At 40.5% G+C, this 24,890-nt stretch overlaps 1 protein-coding gene across 2 annotated transcripts in view; it reads right to left on the reverse strand.

The window, feature by feature from the left end:
• Positions 1 to 17,018: 17,018 nt before the first annotated feature.
• KITLG (KIT ligand) overlaps positions 17,019 to 24,890 on the reverse strand; it is a 105,026-nt gene continuing 97,154 nt past the window's right edge. For both annotated transcript variants that reach the window (XM_060195506.1, XM_016185219.2), the window contains one exon: positions 17,019 to 21,584. The gene's annotated coding sequence lies outside the window, so the exon portion shown is untranslated. The remainder of the gene's footprint in view (positions 21,585 to 24,890) is intronic.

Consider the following 24,890-nt stretch of genomic DNA (forward strand, 5'->3'; position numbering starts at 1 on the left):
GAGAAGGTAAGTGTTGGGGGAGTGGTCCAAATTCCAAATGACTTTCAGAAACCTGTCAACCATCAACTATGAATAGATCTGGGGCAGAGAGCTAACAAGACCCCATCTAACTAATTTCTTGGGTTCTTTGGACAAGGGGCATCACACGTGTGTGATTTTATCACTGGTCACAGGTTTTCATGCAAATAGGGACAGAGACCATAGCATTTAGGCACCAGCTATTATCAAAGCATGGTGTTTGGGCTCACCCTGGGTCAAATGTAAGTCAAGTCGTGTACCGCACCTTGTGAGCTGTCTCTCTGTGCCCGACTTCACATTATAAAGATGAAAAGCTGGCACTGGAGAGCCTCAGGCATGGGAGCCATTTTATTTTATTTTTTAAATTTTTATCTTCATTTATTTATTGGATAGAGACAGCTAGAAATCAAGAGGGAAGTGCGTGATAGAGGAGAGAGACAGAGAGACACCTGCAATACTGTTTCACCACTCGCAAAGCTTTCCCCCTGCTGGTGGGGACTGGGGGCTTGAACCCGGGCCCTTGCACACTGTAACATGTGCGCTCAACTAGGTGCACCACCAGCCGGCCCCCATGGATGCCTTTTTTTGTATAATCACTGTGCTGTCTCCCCAGTCCTGTCTTGCACCATATAAACGGGTTGATTTATTTACCTCCACATCTCTTAGCCTGTGAATGTAAAGCTGCGTCTTGATTACCTTGCAGAATGAGACTAATTTAGCAGCCATCTATCTATTGAATGTGTTTCATCTCTTTTATGAGGAATAAGAGAAAGATATGTGCTACCAAGCGGTAGCACAGCACGTTAAGCGCACTTGGCGCAAAGCACACGGACTGGCGTAAAGGACCTGGTTCGAGCCCCCAGCTCTCCACCTGCAGGGACATCAGTTCATAGGTGGTGAAGCAGGTTTGCAGGTGTCTATCTTTCTTTCTCCCTGTCTTCTCCTCCTCTCTCCATTTCTCTCTGCTCTATCCAGCAACAATGACAGCAGTACAGCAATAACAACAATGATAAGCAACAAGGGCAACAAAAGGGGAAAAAATAAATAGCCTTTAGGAGCAGCGGATTTCTAGTGAAGGCACCAAGCCCCAGCAATAACCCTGGAAGGAAAAAGAGACGGGGGCAGGGGGGAGAGAACGAGGGAGAGATAGAGAAAGACAGGTATTAGGTATAATCTGAAAAGTTTATATAAGATTTAATTTTATAGATGAGGACCCCTAAGTTGATTATACACAGTTGAATATAAAAAGGGGAAAAGAAAGGCTGATAAACTTGCACCAAGCTAAATAAACACGGAGGATAGTAGTTAAAATAAAAAATAGTTTGTCCCTAAATTTCTATTTCTCTTTTTTATGGGAGGTTATTCCAAAGATACATTGCTCAAATGAAAAACTAACTTTGATTTGAAATTTTTATTTTATTTTTTAAATTTAGATTATCTTTATTGGTTAGAGACTGCCAGAAAGAGGGAAGGGGGTGATTGAAAGGGAGAGAGACAGAGAGATACCTGTAGCATTGCTTCAACGCTCATGAAGGTTTCCCCCTGCAGGTAGAGACAGGGGCCTAAACCTGGGTCCTTGAGCGTTGTACCGTGTGTGCTCAACCAGGTGTGCCACTATCCATCCCAATTTTATTTTAAAAATAAGGTTACAAGGTTGTAGTATTGCAGGGTATAGTTCCACACCTAATTTTTTTTTGATAAATTAAGATCTAAGAATACAGAATTCAAGCTTAATAGACTCTTATCAATTACACCTCTAAAGTGGCACCTATTGTAGTAAGAATGTAATAATATTGTTTCTCTCAATTAGAATCGAAGTGCAGCTGAGGCACTGGAAAGTTATTTCCCCAGTGACTATGTCTTAACAGTTGCAGAGACAAATCCTCAGATAAATATCCCCGTCATTAAGTAAACTTATCTCCTGGATCTAAATCAAATTATATGTTTGCAACATGTGTGCTGCTTTCCAATACAAATTTGCAGCCTCATTGAATTTTTTTTCAGACCATTCCTAGGTTTCCACTGGACTTATTCTTTTTACCCTGCTGTTTGTCTTTGAAAGGATGTATTCACAAGTTCAACTTGAAAATATTTAGAAGCCCCATGGTGCCAGGCATTGGCAAATGTCCTCCCTAGACATGCGCTGGAGGGGACAAACCACACAACTACTTCCCTCCCACATAATCCCTCTGGCTCATTGAAATTGGATGACCTTCCTGGGAACTCTTTACTGTGACCTCTGTGAGTGCCAAAAAAACCCCAGAAAGCTTGCTGGGTTGTTCTCATTCAAATACCTAGCTTGCCAGGGTTCTCATTCAAGCTTCTTTAGACACCCTTCCTTCTTGTTGAGTGAAACTGCTAATTGGCACAGGAAACACCCCAGCTTTGTCTGTTTTCTATAGAAGCTGGAAGAGCTTCTACCTAACTGTGCTGGACAGAATGATCTTGTCAATGCTCTGAATGCCTCAGACATTTCCATGATTATTCTGGGCCTAAAACAATACATGGAAGGCAGTTGGCTGGTCTTCAACTACCTCATGGAACAAAAGTGGCTATAAGCAAAGTCCTTCCAGAATTGGGGCTCTAAGTGCATCCTTGGGAAACAGTCACTTAAATGTAATATAAGTTTTTACTTTTTCCTGGGCTGTTTAATTCTTTCTGTCCAGTTGTACTGGCATTATATATAGTTTGTTCACTTCTTGCTCTAAAAGGAAATTTTGGGGTCAGTGGCCAAGGACCAGAAAGCAGGTTGCATTTTCAAGAGTAAAGAAAATTGTCCTTGTATTTACAGTTGGCCAAGAGCCCCAGTCTCCCATAGGTCTGAAAGGAAAAGAAAAACAACAAACAAACAAACAAACAAACAAAAAACCCTTTCTAATCTCTATTCTAGGTCCTGTCTGCTTCTGATAGGTAGAGTAACTGGGGGAAAAAATTCGTAAGAAAATTTGAGTTAGGTGCTAAAATTATTGAAAAAAATTAAATTGGATTTACTGTTTTGAGTTTTGATGTCAGATTGCCAAAAATTACTCAAGATAACATATACCTGCATTTCCTTTGAATCCAAGTAGCTGCATCAAGTTTTTGTTTTTGCCTTTGGAGGACAGTGGTATTCTTTGGCTGTAATGTTTCTTGCTTGAGCTATACTTCATAACAAAAATTTATGAGAAAAGGCATGCTTCACTCAGAACAGTCAGAACAGCATTAAAATCCTGCCATTAATATTTTGCTTGGTGTTTCTAATTGGCTCTTGGGAAGTTTGGGGGTTAGTCAGAAAGAGTAAGATAGCAATCATAATACCACGGTCTGTTTGTCTATTTCAACCCTGGCACTGCTCAACTGTGGCATGCATGGTGAGGGCTGAGATCAAACCTGAGACTTCTTGCATACATGTCCTTGGGCACTCTCTGTCTTCCTGACACTGTTCTTATGTCTAAAAGATCATGACAGCATGACTGATCAAGTTATAGCTTAAATGAGGAAAAACGAAGTCATTGCTACTTACATCTAACATCCCACATAAGAAGTGTATTTGTGTTGCCCTGGTTCCAGTGTTAAATGGTATTTGATTCATTGAAATTCTATGTGCTCACAATATGTCCGGAACTGTGATAAATAGTTGAATGGATGAAAAAGAAGTCTCCTGGCGAACTTTTGTTTAGATCTTTGAATTGTGATTTCTAATTCTTGCCAAGTTGTTTTGTTGGAATTAATTTTCAAAGGATAGCTACAAGGGATACTAGTTTATGCCTCCTCAAATTAAAGATCCATTAACTTGTGAAATAAAAACTAAGCACAGTTTTTAAGATCACAGTAAGTCAAAGAGGTTTGGTACTTGAGAAGGAACATAATGACAGGTAAAACAACATTGACAGTTCTAGAAATATAGCCTAAATGCACATGGGAATACATTGTGTGCTGAAGCTGTTATTTCAAAGCAGTGGGGAAATACCATTTAACAGGCAGTGTTGAGATGGCCAGCTAGTCAAGTGGGATTTCTATCTTAAAGTGTTTATAAATTACTGGTCAAGTGATTTTACAATGTAATTTTAAGAAAAGATTGGAAATTAGAAAAAATATAGTTTTTTCTTTATATAGGATCATGAAATAGGCAAAGCTACTTATTTATTTTTTATTATTGTATAGGACAGCAAAAGAAACTGAGAGGGGTGCAGGAGATAGAGAGGAAGAGAGACAGAAAGACACCTGCAGCCCTGCTTCACCACTCCTGAAGCTTTCCTCCTGTACATGGGGACCAAGGACTTGAACCTGGGTCCTTACACTATAGCACATATAGTTAGCCAGCTGTGCCACTGCCTGGCCCCAGGCAAAGCTGTTTAAGCATAGAATTATTTGTAGACTGAGAGAAAGGAATAATAAGCAAAAGGCTGACTTCTTAGATACTTAAAAAGCATCCACTAGAGTGTAGAGGTATTTAAAGTATATGCCAGAGTACAGAGATAAAAACTAAACCACTACTGTATGTAAATCACTATTGTATGCATCTCAAATTCACATGTTTTAAAATAAGTAAATGCATCAATTTGTCTTAGAAAAACTTAACTTTTACTTTGGAAGTGAATGGAAGATTTTAATGAAAGATTTTAATATTAGTGCTAAAAGTTTAAAGTCCTCTTAAGCATTAGGGACAACAAATTCTTCATCTCCCATTCCACTTCGTCCTAGAGAAGCCCTTTTGGTGCTTGTGGAATCTACAAAAACCACTGTGGGGGCTGGATGGTGGCACATTGGGTCAAGCACACATTGCGTGAAGTTCTCAGATGCGTGGAAACTGCAGTAATACATTTCTGACTCCGGGGGTACGGCAGCAGATTTGCAAGGGAAAGGTTCCAGGTTCAATCCCTGCTACCATCTGAGTTGAGAAGAATTCTGTTAAAAAGAAAATAATGCATAAGTAAACAAAGAACCACATTTCTGTATAAGCCACAGGGCAATGAACTGATTCCAGTAGAAGTTAGCAACTATTGTGGCTACATAAGGAAAATACATTTCAAAACATGGATACTGTTACTTAGTCATTGGTTACTAGGACCCACACACCAGCATACATTTACTAGAAAGAGAAAAAAAAGCTAACAGAGTAAAATAACCAAGCAGTTAATTATCCTATTTTTAAAGTTTAAAAAAAAAACTATTTATTTATTTATTTATTTATTTATTGGATCGAGACAATCAGCAATCAAGAGGGTAGTGGGTTATAGAGAGCGAGAGAGACAGACACCTGTAGCACTGCTTCACCAGTCACAAGGCTTTCCCCCTGCAGGTGGGAACTGGAGGCTCGGACCCGGGTCCTTTTACCTCATAACATGTACGCTCAACCAGGTGCACCACGGCCTGGCCCCCAATTATCCTATTTTATATATGTTTTTACATCCTTCAGTTTCTATTTTCCATGTTAACTTGTTCTTTTTAAAATTTTTATAATTTTTATTTATAAAATGGAAATATTGACAAGACCATAGGATAAGAGGGGGTACATTTCCACACAATTCCCACCAACAGAACTCCATATCCCATCCCTTTCCTTGATACCTACCTACCAAGATATGAAATTGTTATTTTTAATACCTTTGGGATGAATTTGCTGCTCTTATCTGACTTCTTTTTAGGAATTTTTTTTTATTATAATCTTTCTTTGTTGAATAGACAGCCAGAAATTGAAAGGGTAAGGGAAGATAGACAAGGAGAGAGAGAAAGAGAGAGAGAGGGACCTGTAATACTGCTTCACCACTCACAAAGATTTCCCCCTGCAGGTGGGGCCTGGCGGCTCCAACCCGGGTCTCTGTGCACTGTAACGTGTGCTTAACCAGGTGCGCCACCGGCAGGCCTCACTTTGACTTCTTTAAGTGGATTCTGGGCGATGGTGCAGTGGTAAGTCAGCCCACGACTACATGCTAGCAACAAGAAGTCTGTGGATGGTGGAGCAGTATTTTGTATTCTCCCACCCTACCCCTCTGAGTTTGTCTTTCTCCGTCTAAGGAAAAAAAAATATTCAAAAGTCACTGGGCTAGAAAGGAGGCACAGTGTTGATTTGCAGTGTGTGAAACCTCAGATTGATCTCCAGTACTATTGCATATATATATTCTGATTTTTTTTCCTGGAAAGAAAGCAAAATTGGTTAGCCAACTAGGGAGTGGAAACTTCTCTAGCATAGTCTCACATAGGAGAGGAGGGGGAGAGTTATTAAAAGGACATCTCAGGCAGGAAGGAATAAATACTTATTTGCAGTTATGGGAATAAAGCATGGCTGCCTAAATTATAACAATAAGGAACAGAGATGATGTGGACATAAATGCTGGTGTTACCAATGCTGGGCCAATGTCTTTCAATTTGAAAATAAATTTTTCTTCCTGAAAAACAATATAAAATAATTAGTATAAAGTTATTTTCTTTTAATTTTTTATTAATTGAATAATGACTGACAAAGTTGTAAGATAAGAGGGGTACAATTCCAAACAATTCCCATGACCCGAGTTCCATATCCCATCCCTTCCATTGGAAGTTTCCTTATTCTTTATTCATCTGGAAGTATGGACCCAGGATCATTATGGGGTGCACAAGGTGGAAGGTCTGGTTTCTGTAATTGTTTCTCTGCTGGGCTGAACATGGGCATTGACAGGTGGATCCATACCCTCAGACTGCTTCTGTCTTTCCCTAGGGGGGTAGGGCTCTGGGGAGGTGGGGTTCCAGGACATATTGGTGAGGTCCTCTGCACGAGGATGTCTGGGTAGCGTCATGGTAGTATCTGCAGCTGGGCAGCTGAAAAGCAGTCAATGATCAATATAATTATAAACTATGTACATTTAATTCTAAATTATAAATGTAACCTCATCAAATACTAAAGTAAGCAGCAAAAGCAACTGATCTTCTACCAATAACCGTATACACCACTGTAACTCCACATTTTTTTTTTTTTTTTGCCTACAGGGTTATTGCTGGGGCTCAGTGCCTACACTACGAATACACTGCTCCTGGAGGCCATTTTTTTCCCCATTTTGTTGTTGTTGGATAGGACTGAGAGAAATCAAGAGAGGAGGAGAAGACAGGGGGAGAGAAAGATAGACACCTGCAGACCTGCTTCACCTCTCCTGAGGCAAACCCTCCTGCAGGTGGGGAGCGGAGGGCGGACCTCAAACTAGGATCCTTATGCAGGTCCTTGAGCTTAGCACTATGTGCATTTAACCCGGTGTACCACCTCCAGGCCCAGCCCCTGGTGACATACTTTTTAGACCTCTTTTCATATGAAAGCCATGCATGCTATTTGATAACAATACAAATAGCTGTCTTCCCACAGCTAACTTAATGGATCAACAGCTTTGTTACTACTGCTCATGTCTAAAAGTGTTCTTAATCTTGATGGCTTCTGTTGGTAGGGTATAAATGTGAATTTTATAGAATGGTCTCACTGGAGAACAACCCAGTTCATTTTCTCTTTCATACAGGAGCTGTAATTTCTTTCTCTTTTATTGTGAAACATACATACTAATCAAGCTGATCACCCTGTTTCTCACTTATACACCTTCTTACGGGAATATGCCTTGAATTTTCTTTTTCCATAAATACAGCACTTTTGTGTTGAATGAATAAAAATGTTGAGGTGATTTTTCTCATTTTGTCCTACCATCCCTTTTTTTTCCCTTCATTAATCTGACTATAGATGCAAGGGCTCATTCATACTGATTGAGAATCTTATCTTCTCGTCATTGCAGATTTTGATGTGATATGTTATTATAGTTTGCCTCTTAGTGTCAGAGTAATTGAAATTTCTTCAATAATCTTTATTTATTTCATCTCCTATCTACTTGTTCCCTAGTCTCTGTTTTTTTTTTTTTTAATACACAAGTACAAAGACAACAGAAAAGGATTCTTTGTCACTATGACATATGTCTGAATCTGCAATTAAAAATTTTGCAGTTTTTATGAACTTCCAACACAGTTTTCCAAACTGGAGTTAAACAATGTGTCTGAATTTTTATTATACTTTCTTCTGCCTTTTGACATTTTATATTGAATCTAAGAATATCAATTAGTAGTCTTTCTTAACACCCCCCTCAAATTATAAAAAAAAAAAAGTAAAACATAAGACTTTTCCAGTCACATTCTGTCCCAACAGCTTTATATAGGAGAGACAATCTGGATGCACAGAAACAGTTTAGAAAGCCCAAGTTTGAAGGTGTTTAAATTCTCTATCAACAAATTAATAGCTGTAAAATATTCAATTAATAAACCACTCCAGCAGGTACTATGGAGACTGCTTTTGCTCTGGTGAGATTCAGAGAAACTGAGTGAGGTCCATACTGTGTGCTCTTACATTGTATTTAAAAAAATGCTTGCAGCTGCTCTATAAAAAACACTGTTAAAAGAATAAAAGGACAAGGTACCGACTGGTAGGAAATACATGGAAAATATATAAGAGCGGATGCGCGTTGCAAACATACAATGAACTCTTAAACTTCAACAGTAAAGGCACAACCCAATTAAACAAACAAACAAAAAGGCAGATTTGAACAGCACTTCATCGAGGAATATATACAGATGGCAAATATGCATATGAAAAGACACTCAACATCAGTTGCCATTAGACTGCTGCAAATGAAAACAATAATGATATCCTACTCACCATCTAGAAGAATGGCGGCCATCCAGAAACCTGACAATGACAATGGCTGGCAACAATTTGGAGCAGCAGGACTTCTTACCCCTAGCTCTTGGGAATGCAAAATGACCTTGCTGCCAGAGAAGACAGCTTTGGAGTGCCTTGCAGATTTCAGTATAGCCTCCTGTAGAACCTGGTCATCACACATCCCTTGGTTTTTGAAAACTACATCTTACCACCAAAGAAACCTGATTGCAGCTTTGTTAACACTAATCACAATCCGGAAAGAAAGAAGATGATTGATCACAGTAGCTAAATGCATAAACCAACTCTGATAACTCTATTCGATGGAATAGTATCCAAGGGTAAAAGAAATGATCAAACCATAGAAGACAGAAGTGAACCTTAAGGTGTTTGAAATGAGCTGGTGGAAAGGTCGCATATGGAAGGATTTCAGATAACAAACAGTCTGGGAAAGGTAAAAACTGCAAAAGCAAGAGTCAGCCGGTGATAGTGCAGCGGGTTAATCGCATGTGACAGGAAGTGCAAGGACCAGCGTAAGGATCCCGGTTCGAGCACCCAGCCCCCTACCAGCAAAGGAGTCGCTTCACAAGCTGTGAAGCAGGTCTGCAGGTGTCTTTCTCCCTCTCTGTCTTCTCCTCCTCTTTCCATTTCTCTCTGTCCTATCCAACAGCACTGACATCAATAACAACAACAATAATAATAACTACAACAATAAAACAACAAGGGCAACAAAAGGAAATAAATATTTAAAAAATAACTTTAAGAAAAAATGCAAAAGCAATAATAATAGTAACAACAACCCAGTGATTTCCAGTGGCTCAGTGATAATGGAGGAAAACTGAATGCAAAAAGCACAGTGGGCATTTTAGATCACGAAACATTTCTGTGTCAATACTGAGTGTGCCGAGTATGGAAAACATGTAGTCACATACTGACTTTTACACACATCAACAGCGTTTTGTTAAATTCCATGGTTTCCTTACCACTGAGAGAAAGAGCAAAGTGCATCATTTGTTCAATTATACGTGTAAACTCTTCACTACACAATCAGTGCTACAGGGTCAGGCAGCTTCAGTCCTTCACTTAGGAAGTTCTGCATGCAGTGAGGGATGGTTGAGACTTGGCCACAGACTTGGTGGCTCCATATAATCTTTTTTAAAAAATATTTATTTATTTATTCCCTTTTATTGTTGCCCTTTTTTATTATTGCAGTTATTGATGTCGTCGTTTTTGGATAGGACAGAGAGAAATGGAGAGAGGACGGGAAGACGGGGGATGGGGGGTGGAGAGAAAGACAGACACCTGCAGACCTGCTTCACCGCCTGTGAAGCGACTCCCCTGCAGGTGGGGAGCCAGGGGCTCAAACCAGGATCCTTCTGCCGGTCCTTGTGCTTTGCGCCACCTGTGCTTAACCTGCTGTGCTACCCCCAACTCCCATATATATAATCTTTTTGTAAAGATATTTTAATTTATCTGTTTATTATTGGAAAGAGAGAAATTGAGAGGGAAGGGGGGGTAGAGAGGGAGAAAGACAGGAACACTGGCTGCAGCCCTGCTTCACCACTCGTGAACCTTTCCCCCTGCAGATGGGAACCAGAGGCTTGAACCCAAGTCCTTGTGCACTGTAATGTGTGCACTTAACCAGGTGCGCCACTGCCTGGCACATCCTTCCCTCATGTATTTCTTGCCTGCCCCATAGAGCACATTCATGTCATGGCATAGCCTCTAACCACACTCCTCTGGCTCTTGATTTTCTAGGGAACTGACGCAGGAGTTGGGGGCAGTGGTTGGAAGTTATCTATGAACAGAAACGTCTATGAATACCGTAACAATGAAAGGAAGGAGACACAAGGTGGCCATGTGTCGGGGACCTGGGTTCAAGCCCCCTGCCATCACATGGGACCACTATACAAAGGGGAAGCTTTAGAAGCAGTACTTTGGTATCTCTTCTTTATATCTTTCCCTCTCTGCCTTTCACCCTCTATCTGAAAAAAAAAAAAAAGAAAGAAAAGAAAGGAAATGGCGGGAAATCTTATGAAAATGTGAATACATTGTTAGGCCCTTTCTTGAAATTCATAAAGAAGCTGTGAAGGAAGAAGGACCAAGGGAGAATGTGTTTAGAAAAGAATGATTTCTTGGGTTGTGGGAAAAGTTATGAGTGATTTTTCTATGCAAAAAAAAAAAGTTGTCAAGACTTTCCAAAAACCCAATATAATGTTGGAGTGTGTGTTTTAATCTGTGAGGAGAAATGAGAGGGCGTTCAAGGTTGACAGTGGAAAACGGCAGGAACCCACACACTGATAAATACATTGGGCCAAAGAACTGCACTGGGGATGTGAGGGAATAAAATAGAAAGGTAGAAAATGGTGGTCTTAGAAGGGATTCCAGAGATTGGGATGCAAATGGGCTGTATTTAATAGCAATGGAAAAGTCTACAAGGGTGACTGTTACCTGCAGCTAGAAGGTGCTGAGGTTTGGAAGCTTGATTTTAAGAGTCTGAAAGGATAGTGTGTTGAAAGGACTGTTAATGTGTCAAAGCAAATTCCCCTAGTTAAGACAGGAGTTGGGGCTGGAGTTGGCCCATGTTACAATGTGCAAGGACCCAAGTTCGAGCCCGTGGTCCCCACCTGTCGGGGGTTCTCCCCAACAGGTAGTCGCAAGGAGGGAGATCTGGACCAGCCGGACCCCCCTTCTGGGGCTGAGCGGGAGGGAGAGTGTCGACGACTTGAGAAAAGAAAGCACACCAAGTCGGGAGTACTGTCAAGGCAGTGACTCGCTTTATTGAGGAAAAGACCGTTTTTTTATAGGCAGGGGGTAGAGGCAGGAATGGAAAGGTAGGGTGAGATGACGTCAGAGGTGGCTGGAGGGCAGAGGTGAATTCAGGCACGGCCTACAGGAAATGCTGTTACTCTGAGGAAGTTAGTGACCGTCAGCGAAACCAGCCAGGCTTACGGAATGTCTGCTGGGCCTAGATCAGGGCCAAGCAGACCCCAACACCCACCTGCAGGGGGAAGGCTTTGCAAGTGGTGAAACAGTGTTACAGGTGTCTCTCTGTCTCTCTCCCTCTCCCCTCTCGATTTCTGCCTTTTTCAATTATCTATTTATATACTATAGAATTACATGTTGACAGGGCTTTGAATCCACACCATTTTCACCACCAGAGTTCTGAATCTTCACTCTCCCCACTGCAAGCCACCGCAGTTCCCCTAAGATTGTAGACATGGGCCAACCATCTTTTCTACAACTGTCTGTCCACACTTATACATAGTTGCCCCTTCTTTTTCTGATTCAATCCTCTTACCCAAGCCACTCATGACATTATCTCTGTATGTCCCTCTCCTTTTCCTTCTCTCTTGGGTGCTGATGGAGCTGGAGTGCAGAGGCCTCTTATCTTCATCCTATCACTGCTCCCCCACTGGGAGTATGGATCAAGGTCCTTTATGGGGAGCAGAAGGTAGGAGTTCTGGTTTCTGTAGCTGCTTCTCTACTGAGTATGGGCATTGACAGGTCAATCCATATCCCCAGCCTGTTTCTATTTTTCCCTAGTGGACTAGAGCTCTGGAGATGTGAAGGTCCAGGACACATTGGTGAGATCCTCTGCCCAGAAAAGTCAGGATGGAGTCATGGTAACATCTGTAACTTGGTGTCTGGAAGGTGGCGTGACCTAAGTTGAAACAAAATGGTTAATGAACAGGAAGCAAAAAGTAGGATTAGAACAGATGAGATCAGGGATTTTAGGGTAGAAGAAAGCTAGGAAGTCCATTTTAGGCATATTCCTGGGGGCACACAATTATGGTAGTTTCGCTTGAGTTTGGTAGCTAGCCTCAGGTTAGATAAGAATATTGTCTGAGAGAATGGGATTTCTGACTGTCTCTATCCAACAAATAAAGAAAGATAATTTTTTAAAAATACAGGAGTGATTATGAGCTATGCTAAGTGGACTAAGTAAATAGATAAAGCATATAGTTTTATGTATAAGTGTCATATAAACCAAACTGCCTCCTAGACTTTGTGAACTATGGTGGTTATCAGAGGAGGGTGAACACAGGAAGGCTGGTGGTGAGTTGTGTACACACACACACTCACCTGTGAAATTATGTCCCTGAAAACCTTTTAATTTTGTAAACCAATGTTAAACCACAAAGAAGTGCAGGATAAGAGCCTGGGGAGTTACTGCATGAAAGCCACAGTGAGTGACAGTAGTGTATAATGTGGTAACGGAAATTCAGATGAGAAGGCTTATGGGGATGGTTCATACGCAGCTATAAGGAACAGACGACCCACATTAGATCCACTGGTAGTTGTGGACAAGGTACTCACTTAATAGGGAGGGCTAAGGAGGGCTTTCCTCAGAGAAAAGCCTCATTTTAACTTTGAGGAAGTTGATGAATGAAAAGTTCACTGGGTGGGGTTGGAAACTGACTTAGTGACTTTCAGGTCTGAGCCTCAGAGGTTTCAGGTTCAATTCCTAGCACTAACATAAACTAGAGTGGAGCAGAGCTCTGCTCTCTGCATGTCTTCTGTCTCCCTCTCTCTCTCTCGAAAATAAAAGAATATTTTTAAGGAATAGTTCATTGGATTTTGCTAAATATGGATTGGAATTCCAGAGGATACATGTTACAGTCTAAGTCTACCCCTTGTTAGGTTACAATGAGTAAAGATTTATATGGGTTGATTCAGTGCTTCATATTATTCCAATAAATAGAAAAGGGTTGGGGACTGGTGATGACACACATGGCAGAGGACATGTGTTACAATGTGCTAAGACCTGGGTTTGAGCCCCTGGTCCCCACTTGCAGGGGGAAAGCTTCCTAAGTGGTGAAGCAGGACTGCGGGTCTCTCTCTCTCTCCCTCTCCCTCCCTTTTTTTCTCTCCCTCCCATTCTGCCTCTATTCAGCAAATAATTAAAAAATAGAAAAGGGTTAGAGAATATGGTTACATGTATATATATATATATATTAAAATTTTTATTTATTTATTAATGAGAAAGATAGAAGGAGAGAGAGAAAGAACCAGACATCACTCTGGCACATGTGCTGCCAGGAATTGAACTCAGGACCTCATGATTGAGAGTCCAATGCTTTATCCACTGTACCACCTCCTGAGCTACAGGTGTATATTTTCAAATGCAAAATTATAGAGATTAACAAGGAATAGCAGAATTTCCCTTGGGGGGAAGGAGGGAAATTGACTTTAATGCTAAAGGAAACTTTGACCTTCGTTTCACGCCCTGTAATACAGCAGTGTTGGAAAATATACTGGCATTTGGAGGAACATTAAAATGTGAATATTTATTGACTGTTTGAAGAAATTGTTATTTTTTTTCTTCTTATGGGTGGCAAGTGTGTTGTTATATTGAAAGTTTGGAGATACATACCTATTGACGGTTCTAGTCTTCTAGTTAGTAAAATGAGGGCAAAGGATTGAGAGAAAGCAAAAGCATTCCGCTGAGTAAGGTTGTACCCATTTCAAACTCTCCTTAATAAAATGTCTTAGAAAATAACTTGCATGAATCCTACATATAGGCAGTAGGTGGGTCAAGTTTTGTTTTGATTCCACACATTACTGTTGGAATTATATTTGGGAGATGTGGTTGTAGAAGCAGTCAAGGTTGCACCCCTCATGTTGTTTCCTCATGTTAGTGAGTACTTGATGCCTGAGGTGCACAGCAGATGTCATTGGCATAGATGAACTTCCTTGAAGAAGTTTCTGGGAAGTCATTGATGTAAATATTAAATAGTGTAGGAGCCAGAACAGAGCCCTGGGGGAGGCCACTTGAGACAAGTCTCCATCTGCTAGACTTGTCACCCAGATGCACCCGGAATCTTCTGTTTTGGAGAAGAAACGATGTAGTGTTGGCCACCCATGGAGGCAGGCAGCTTGAGATCTTGACCAGGAGACCACGGTGCCATACTGTGTCATAGGCTGCTGTGAGATCAACAAAGACAGCACCCGTCTTTAAATTCTTCTGGAATCCATTTTCAATGTAAGTTGAGAGGGCCAGGGCTTGTTCGCAGGTAGATCTTCCTGGGCGGAAACCAGCTTGGGCGGGTGATAGGAATTTCTCTGTAAGAGGAGAAATACGTGACAGAAGCAACCTCTCAAGGAGTTTGTAACACACGGAGAGGAGAGAAATTGGTCTATAGCTGGCCTCCAGTGTTGGGTCTTTCTTTGGTTTCAAAACCGCTATTATCTTTGCACGACGCCAAATTTTGGGCATGGATTGAGTTTCCAAGATGTGGGACAGGAATGAAGTGAGCCACTTCTTTGCCGTGGGGCCCAAGTTAAGAATGAGTTCTGGGGTGATGTTATCATAGCCAGCAGCTGTTCCCGGCATCAAAGTTCGACATCGGGATGCGGCATCATCTAAGTTCATTTCCCACGTCTACGCTCGACCGGACCTGCCAATATACGCGGATATCTTCGCCCACCCTGTCCAACGCTTGACGTCTCGTCACCCAATCTGGTCCCCTATGCCTACACTGAACTTCTCTGTTCCAGACTCTTGGAAACAGAGTTGGCAGTCAGCTGAGGTCAAGAACAAACAGCTCATCACAGACCCCTGCGAGCGTCAACCCGGCTTTGACCTAGCACGTTATGACTGGGCCCTCCTCAATCGCTATGGAACAGGCCATGGCCGATGCGCCGCTATGTTCCATCGCTGGGGAGCCAGAGACGACCCGAACTGCCCCTGTGGCTCCAGACAGACTATGACCCACATAGTCAACGACTGCCACCTCTCCAGATTCAAAGGAGGTCTCGAAACTTGACATCAGGCTCAACCTGACGCTGTTGACTGGCTACGGAAGAAGGGCAAACGCTAGAAGAAGAAGTGAGTACTTTGTCTATTTTGGTTATTAGTTCTCCGTCTGATATAGGGCATGTAAAGATCTTCCATTCCGTAGGGCCTATTTCTGCTCTGGCGATAGTTTCCTTTTCTGTGCAGAAACTTTCCAGTTTTATGTCCTATTGGTTTCTGTTTTCCTTGCTGTTGGACCGGGTTCTTTGAGGACATTTCTAAAGCATAATCATGAAGTCTTTTGCCAATATTGTATTTTGTAGTCTCTGGTCTAATGTCTATGACTTTGATCCATTTGGAGTTGGTTTTTATGCATAATAATATGTTGTGGTCCTATTTCATTCGTCTGAATATTTTTAATCCAATTTTCCCAACATTATTTGTTGAATGAATAGAACTCTCCTTTCTCCATTTAATCTTCTGGGCTCCCTTGGCAGATTATTTGCCTATAGGTATGGGAACTTATTTCTGGGCTCTCAATTTGACTCCACTGATCTGTATGTCTATTTTTGTTCCAGTGTCAGGCAGTTGTGGTTCTAGCAGAACTGTGGTATAGTTTAAGTCAGACATGGTGATGCCTCCAGTCTAACTCTTGGGTCTTAAGATGGCTTTGACAATTCTAGGTATTTTCTGGTCCCAGATGAACTTTTATAGCTTTTGTTCTATTCCCTTGAAGAAATTTGGTGGGACCCTGATAGGTATCCCATGAAATCTGCCTATGACTCCGGGTGGAATGGTCATTTTATGATGACGGAATTCTTGTTAACGTCACCAAGGAGTAAATATTTTCAACATTATCTACACTATATACTATGCTCTTACAAAAAGGTATGCTAGACAATGTGAAGAAAATATACCATAATGAGCTACACTTAATAGACACAATACAATGCTATTTGTTTTTTAAGAAAATTAGATTATCAGTAGACCCATGCAGTTCAAAGCCATATTCAAGGGTCAGCTGTTGCTCAATTTGATGGAATAAGTTAAGAACATTTGGAACTTCTTGCTTAGGAAAATGACTACTCAGCTTAGGCATAATTCACCTTTACCAAAATTTGCCTCAGCCTAAACACTAACACCTCTCCGGACCTTCCTGGCTTGTATTTATAGCTCCTTCCTGCTTGCCTATGGAGACTGGCTGCATCTCAGTTTTACACTTGTTAGCTAGTCCAGGTTGGCTTTATAAACAATATGGTGTTTCCCACCCCCCAACCCCAAGTAAGATAAAAACCTATGTACTTATTCAACTTTATCTTCCTTAATTACTTTATGTATTGAAGCAACCAATAAATATTTGCATTAGATGATTCCTTGGGCTCTCATGTGAATTTTTCAGCAAAATATACACAAATGGCAAACGTTTCCATAGAATGTGGTTCGTTACAACATATGCATGAAAGAGCAAATGAATGGGTAGATTTATGAGTGCATAAAATTCTTTATTTAGAACAATAAAGTATATGTATATATAATGTAATTTCAAATTCAAACCTGTATAAAAAAGGGGTCAGGATATATACCTAATTTAAAAAGTCCACATACAGTATATACACATACTCATCACATTTTACAACCTTTTTATTTAATTAAACTTCAGTCATCATAAGACTATTTAGAATAGTGTTGACATACATTTACATTACAATATGCAAACTCCAATCTAAGCAACATCATCTGTGCATCCATCTTAACATCTGAATACTTTTCAAGTCCATCTATTTAAAAAGTAGTGACAATCGGTAGCACAGCGGGTTAAGCGCACATGGCGCAAGGATCCTGGTTCGAGCTCCCGGCTCCCCACCTGTAGGGAAGTAGCTTTGCAAGCAGTGAAGCAGGTCTGCAGGTGTCTCTCTTTCTCTCCTCCTCTCTGTCTTCCCCTCCTCTCTCCATTTCTCTCTATCCTATCTAACAACAACGGCTAAGACAACAGTAACAACTACAACAACAAGCACAACAAGGGCAACAAAATGGGAAAAAGAGCCTCCAGGAGTAGTGGCTTTGTAGTGCAGGAACTGAGCCCCAGCAATAACCCTGAAGGCAAAAAAAAAAAAGTAGTGACAAGGGACACTATAATCACACACTAATCTTAGCACGTACGAGAATAAGACCTTATGATGGAAAGTTTTTATTTAGTGAGTCTTACAGCTCAGAAATTATGGAACTGAAAAGAATATTTTTTAAACTTTTTTTTTTTTTAATATCAAGTTGTAGTTGGAGATGGCAGTTATAAATTTACTGTGCTCAGAAAAATATCTTAGGATCAGGACCATCCCTTTTCAATTTCTAGAACAATAGCTTGTTTGGGAATAAGAGTCCCATTTTATCTTTATACACAAAAGCATTTCTTCTAAACTTGCTAAGGGAAGGCAGCGACACCATAAAATGTGTTATTAAACACCAGACATGTAGTGAAATCTCCAATCTGAATGAGTGTTTTATTGCAAATTTTGAAATAATATTGTTTCATTAACAATCTGGCTTGATTGAAAGTGCTCCCATTTTTCCATTTAAAAATGCAATGTATCGATTCACTTCTTTTCCAAATGGATTCTAAATTATTTCTTGACATTCGTCATCCTGAGCATTTTACCTTTCTGCTCTTTTAATAAAATTAGAATGTTTAAATGCTTAATTTGGTACATTTCCAAATGTTACATATTTTACAGTCTCTTGACTAACATGTACTCATGGTTTTCATTCTTGGGAGATGACCCAAAATATTTCCTTAAGCAAAGGATATGCCATCTCTTCTGTAAATGCTTATTCAACTCACCCTACATGAGACTGAATTTCACTTTCACTAATGGAATTCTATTTATAGTACAAACAAGAACAGGAATGAATTTTCATGTTCAAATTGCTTCTTCACAGAAAGAAGAGTTGGGTATTTTGTATGGATTAATTTCAGTCTATTTTTATCTCAAATGTCAACAGATTTCCCATGCAAGGTCACCTGAGTTCACTGTGTAGATAAATTGAAAAACTGAGATCCAAATAGGTAAACTGATTTGCCAGGACCAGCTAGTGGCAGAAGCCTCCTGACAATTCCTGCCAGTGTTCATTCACCCTGTTTCTTTAATTGACATTTTTGAAAATATCTGGATCTGGAATGACTAAAAGGCCTATGATGGAGTTATATTCTGAAAACAAACCCTAGCTACAGAGAACTTTGTGAATTCTGAACAGGCTTTTCTGTTAACTTCAATTAGAATATCAAAATATGCACCAAAGTTTGTTTTTTTTTTTCCATGATACTTTAGTGATCAATGAAATGTGCTAAATTCTTGCCCAAAGCCAAACATTTCATTGCCATCATTTTTTCCATGTATTTTCACTTCCCACATACTTAATTCCTTTTTAAGAGGTTAAATTATGACTCTATTATGTTACTTTAAAAACATCAGTTTGTCTCACACTCATTAGAAAATGGCAGTGTTGTGAGAACACTGGGCTGGAATGCTAATTCCAGGAACACTTGGGTAACCCCAGGAAGGCAATTCCTCAACAGAGCCAGTTCAGCTTCTTTATAGATCTGGGTCCTACTCAAAAGGTACCAAGTTTTAGGTATCAGTTAGAATCTCAATATTTCTGAGACTACTTGAAAAGGAAACTTGAAAACCAAATGAAATGAAATCAGCAGATACATGGCACCAGTTTAGAAGGTGATTCCATGGTTTACTCTAAGCAGTCTTCTAGGACTTATGAACACTATTCCGAACACCTATCAGACAAAAGAAAGCAGATATATATGTGTATATATATATATATATATATTTGAACCAAAGCAAATATGACAGTTAATGCCCAAGCCGTAGCATCTAAAAAATGTTTAGCATTTTTCTATTATTCATGCATTCTAGTGAGCTTTAGTGTTGCAAACATTGGTAATCCAAGGAAGTCTCCAGTGAACCAATACATTTATCAGGCAGGATACATCTCCCCTTGCCTGGTATACCAGATTTTACAACTTGCTGGATTCATTTAACTGGATTAATTTAGGACCATGTCCTTGAGTGCTACCAAGTCAACCACTAGCTGTGAGTACAAAAACACACTTCCTGTACTCGTAAACGTTAAATAGCATTTTTCACCGGTCTAGGGGAAAAAAAAAAATCAAGACCACTGGGTCAAATCTTCTCACTCTACACAAGTTCTTCACACCTAACTCAGTAATCTATGTCTACTTCCCTCACGACAGTCAACATCACACACTGAGACAGGTCCTTTTAGCAATTAAACTGATTTATCTGGCCTTACTACTAATTGATTGTACCATGGGGGATCTAAGGGCCTGAATAAGTAAACAGTTTCCCAGAGCATCTCAGTTATATATTTTAGAGAACTGACTCATCTTTGAGAAACCATAGTACTTTACAGAAGGGGTTGTAGAAATCTGGATTCTTTGGTACAAAACACCAAAAAAAAAAAAGACCTACTGGAAGTGTATTTGTATTAGCTCAAATCGAACTCTACCAGAAATTTCTGTGACTTCTGAAATCAAAGGGAAGCTAGAAGATTTTTCTTGTCCTTTTTCAAACCACTACATTAAAAATGGTTATCTGAGTGATGGGTGCAGTGCAGGGCAGTGGTGTTCTGACAAGGATTTAAGACAGAGTGGGTGGGTAGCTTTCAAACCACTTCATGTATATATGTCCATGATGTATTGAAAGATCCTTCATCAACATGTAAATTGTCAGAAATCATTCTTTGCCTTTAATCAGATGTTTCTTTGACTTTGAAAACAATGGGCAAGGGGGAAATTCACATGACATCTTACAAGTCGTATTTGAAAAGTGCAGTGTCCATGTTGGGAATTCTGCCTTAATATGACAAACCCTGTCACACGTCTTAAACAGCAAATTGACATGCAGAACTACATAAAGCTTGCTTTTATTTTAAATTCATAAACCTTAATGCCTATAGAGTGCCCGATTTTAAATAAATGGATCCTTTAAACAGATAATGGTGATTATATTGTAAATAACTAAAGTTTCCTGATTCCTTGTATTCTGGTAAAAGGCAAGTAAACCTAGTTTTCAACACCCCTTTTAGCAACTGGGCGTGATTTTCTAACCTTAGATACTAAATAACATTAATTTATTTTTTGTACTTTCTCCCATGGCAGAAATTGAGAATGGGACCTTTGTACATTCCACAATTTCTTCTAAGTCCCTTTTACATAAATCTAATAGGTTTACAATATAGACATTTCATAATATATTTCGCAAGCAGGATTTGTATCCCCTGCAGTGGTCAAGGGAAAAAAAGCCAGCTTTACTAAGGGTTCAAAAGTCTTCCTTGACCACTGACTATTCTGCTGGTCAGTGTTCTTAGCGTCCTCCTGCGATGGTCGTTTTGAGAGTCTTCCCTTTGCAAAGGCATCACTGTTCTGTTTCAGTCCCTGTCACCTGGATAGGTCCGGTCAACCGTGTCCATTTTTTCTAATGGGATGTGGGCACACATGGTCAGTGTCAGGAAGAGACCAAGGTTAGACCCATATCTTTCATTAGTAGCTACAAGGCTGACAGGTCGTCTATTCAAACCCTTGGTCCCCACTGCCTTTATGGGACAGTGGCCTGTGATACCATTGAGCTTCTTGTTTTTTGATTTGTTTTTTGATTTGTCCCTTTGGGAACAATGGTTGGCCCCCTTCCCCCCCCCACCACCACTTTCCACTATGTAATCCACTGGCAGAGACCAAAAGAACTCGAAACTGCAGGTTGTAACTGAAAAATAAAGCTATGTGGTTTTTTGTTTGTTTGTTTGTTTTTGCAGCAACAAGGCCTTCCTGGAGGCATGCAAAATGGTGTGTGCGGTCTGGGACACATGCTTTCTTTCCAACTTCCGTGGCAAGATCCAAAATGAGACCACAAGTCTGTCCCCCCCCCCCATACCCAGAGGTCCTTAAAATAGAGTCCTGCTCCATGCAACATCTTCTTTCTAGATGATTAAATTCAGCGCCAGATTTCACAGTAAAACACTTCGTTCCACTTTATGAATCATCCATATACAGTCATGGGTAGCAAGAACAAGAGAAAAAAAAAAGATGCGGTCTGTCACTCCAGACAGAATATGAAATTTGCTTAAAGCGGCTTCATTTATGAAGCAAACATGAACTGTTACTGCCTGGAGAGGAAAGAAAAAGAGATTATGGCATGTCTGCATCAGTCTTTTCAGTCCCTCAATGGCTGATTCATAGTGATCGATGACTTAAGACTCGGCACTGTATGCCTCACTGAGCCTAAAAGAACCCCAGAAATGCTTTCCTAGATACAGTCATCTGTCAAGTTCTCTGGTTTTCCTGGTGACCCTTAGCATGACCTGATTATGAATGTACATATTATTTCTTGACTGTCACGGCCTGTGAAAATGTAGGTTCCATGAGGACACAGAGGTCTGTCTACCTTTTTCGCTGCTGTACACCAATACTCAGGACGGTGTGTGCTTGATGTAAAACAGACAGGGACTAACCCCAGGGCATTATGCCTAAGCATACCAGATTATCCCTTTGTGATCTGTCTGTGATTTGAACAAATCGTGTCCCCTTGAATATCTCTCACGAGTAGGAAAGGTAATAAGGCTGGTGGTGAGGAAAAAAGATTTGAAGGGAAAGAGAGGCAGTGTTGATAGAGAGTAGAGGATATATGGTCCGGGAAGCGGTGTAGTGGGTAAAGTGTTAAGCTCTCAAGCATGAGGTCCTGAGTTCAATCCCCAGCATCACATATACCAGAGTGATGTCTGGGTCTTTCTCTCTCTCTCTCTCCTCCTCCTATCTTTCTCACTAATATATAAATGTGTGTGTGTGTGTGTGTGTGTGAGAGAGAGAGAGAGAGAGAGAGAGAGAGAGAGAGAGAGAGAGAAGAAGGAGGAAGAAGAGGAGGAGGAGGAGGACGAGGACAAAAGGAGGAGAACGAGGAGGGAGGATGAAAGGAGGAGAACGAGGAGGACGAGGAGGAGGAGGGGAGGTGAGAGAAGCTGGTTGGTGACTCTCCCAAAATCTCAAACAGGACCAGCCCTAGATGGTTTAGCAATCACACCTTCCAACTGAGGGAAAATAAAACATGAGAAAGATCTCATTCTACATTTGTCAGCCAAGACATATCAAAGAGAGAGAGGGGTATCTTGGGTCAGCCAAGACATATGAGAGAGAGAGAGAGAGGTATCTTGGCACCATATCCTGACCCAGCCTGAGCTATTTCATTTGGCGTTGGCACAACTTAATGTACTTGTTGAATCATGAGCACTAGACTTTGTTTTAGTTCTTCAGTTCTTGTGTGAAACTACCAACTCTCTGCTTTCAGATTTTTCAACATTCAAGTCTGTGCAATTATCTCTGCTTTCATAAATATTAAGTTGTCAGAGAAGTCATGATGTATTTTCCCCTTTTTTGTTATTTTACTTATTGATGAGATAGGAAGAGAGAGAGAAAGAACCAGACATCACTTTGGTATATGTGCTGCTGGGGACTGGACTCAGAACCTCATGCTTCAGAGTCCACCACTTTATCTACTGTGCCACCCCCCGGGACCACCATAACTTTTCTATGCAAAAAATGCATCAGACTTTTCCAACAGCCCTAGAGATGGCATCTTCTTGCAGTCTTCAGTGACAGCCCCTAAGTAAATAAATGTATGCTTAATAATTTTTTCATCCCTACGCACTCCTCTTTATCTGTCAACCCTATAGTCACTGCTTTGGAATGACTCAAGGTTTTTATATTTATTTTTATTTATTTTCCCTTTTGTTGCCCTTGCTGTTTAACATTGTTGTGGTTATTGATGTCATTACTGAATAGGACAAAGAGAAATGGAGAGAGGAGGGGAAGACAGAGAGGGGGAGAGAAAGAGAGACATCTGCAGACCTGCTTCACTGCTTGTGAAGCGACTCCCCTGCAGGTGGGGAGCCGGGGTCTCAAACCGGGATCCTTCTGCCGGTCCTTGTGCTTTGCACCAATTGTGCTTAACCCTCTGCACCACCGCCTGACTCCCGGCTCAAGGTTTTTATACATTAAGTATCAAACTCCATAGTATAAAGGAACAGAAATGCTGTATGCTTTACAGTCTAATGCACTCCATGCCAGTTTACCAAGAAGAGAAGTCTAGAAACTAGAGAATATCAGAATTAAGTGCTGGGAGAAAAAATTAAGAGACCATTTAAGGGACTAATACACACTAATATATTTTTTCTTTTTTTTAGATATTTTTTATTATTTATTTATTCCCTTTTGTTGCCCTTACTGTTTTATTGTTGTAGTCATCATTGATGTCGTTGTTGTTGGATAGGACAGAGAGAAATGGAGAGAGGAGGGGAAGACAGAGGGGGGGAGAGAAAGACAGACACCTGCAGACCTACTTCACTGCTTGTGAAGCGACTCTCTTGCAAGTGGGGAGCTGGTGGCTTGAACCGGGATCCTTACACTGGTCCTTGCTCTTTGCACCACCTGCGCTTAACCTGCTGCAATACAGCCCGACTCCCACAGCTAATATTTTAAAACGAAACTTTGTTAAAGAAGCAAAATGGAATCAAAAAAAAGTCCAAGAGTGTTTTATTTAAAGCCATGTCTACCCTGCACTGAAATCAGTCTAAACCTAAAGGCAGAGGAGGAAGGAAAATTGGAATTCTATTTCTGCCTCTGTTCCCGAGTCATTTAACGAAGAAAATAAACTCGACGGCTGACAAGTGTTTTCCCAAAGAACATAACTGTATTTTCTTGTAATAACTGAACTGTGACAACTGTATGAAACAGGATAACATCCCTCACTATATATGCAGAAGCAGGGATTAAAACAAAAAACAACCGATTCATCCAGGGACCTAGAGCAAATCAGTTGTAGAAGCAAAGATTGAATCTAAATCTAATCCCTTCTAATTCTCTGTATCACCCTGTGTCAGCAGAAATCCATTCCTAGGAAATATCTTATATACTCACAGATCTTGCCATTTGGTCTTAGGTGCCAAATGACCAAACATTCTATTTATTTATTTATTTATTTATTTTCTGAGCTTAGATTCACCAGAAACATATGCATTGTCTCTTAGGAATCTCTCCACCAGCCTGATTATAGAATAAGAATGACTAGGCCTTATTTTGCAGGGCTAAGTCAATAAACACAGCTGACTATTTATAAATGTCTGTTATTTACTGTCAGTCTGACTGGGTCCTCTCTGTGACTAAGAAGTTCTTCTCCTAAGACCTCAATTAAAATTCTTTGGAGATGACTTCCACACCTAGAATCTGTTTTCTAGTTCTAACTGGTCAATATCTGCTCTCTTTCTGTGTTGAAGGACACTGCCATCAGATTAGTCTCAGTACTTCCAGATTACTGTTGAGCCCTATCTGTGATCCCATCAATAGTTGGGAATTACTGATTCCTTTCACTGCAGTGTTTCCCAAACTTGGTGCGTACTTTTTTCTATTTCTACATCCCTGAG

The sequence above is a fragment of the Erinaceus europaeus genome, chromosome 7, assembly GCF_950295315.1.
Source record: "Erinaceus europaeus chromosome 7, mEriEur2.1, whole genome shotgun sequence".
In the NCBI taxonomy this organism is placed as follows: domain Eukaryota; kingdom Metazoa; phylum Chordata; class Mammalia; order Eulipotyphla; family Erinaceidae; genus Erinaceus; species Erinaceus europaeus.